We start from the raw sequence: 215 nt of genomic DNA, 5'->3' as shown, positions 1-215 counted from the left end.
TTACAGTGATGAATAGGTAACCTTTTACAATAAATTTATTCAAAGGATTGATAAGTTTACCCGGATCGTATCTAAATTTCCGGGGGGGGGGGGATATGTTTATATCAACAATGTCTCGGACGAGGTGGAAAATCAGTGCCGATCAATAATTTTTAAAAGAGTTATTCCCCTTGGAAACATCAATTATATGGAAAATTGCATCGTTAGCGCTCTCA

The sequence above is a fragment of the Mytilus californianus genome, unplaced genomic scaffold, assembly GCF_021869535.1.
Source record: "Mytilus californianus isolate M0D057914Y unplaced genomic scaffold, xbMytCali1.0.p SCAF_7, whole genome shotgun sequence".
NCBI lineage: Eukaryota > Metazoa > Mollusca > Bivalvia > Mytilida > Mytilidae > Mytilus > Mytilus californianus.
Note: the sequence above shows the minus strand (reverse complement) of the source record.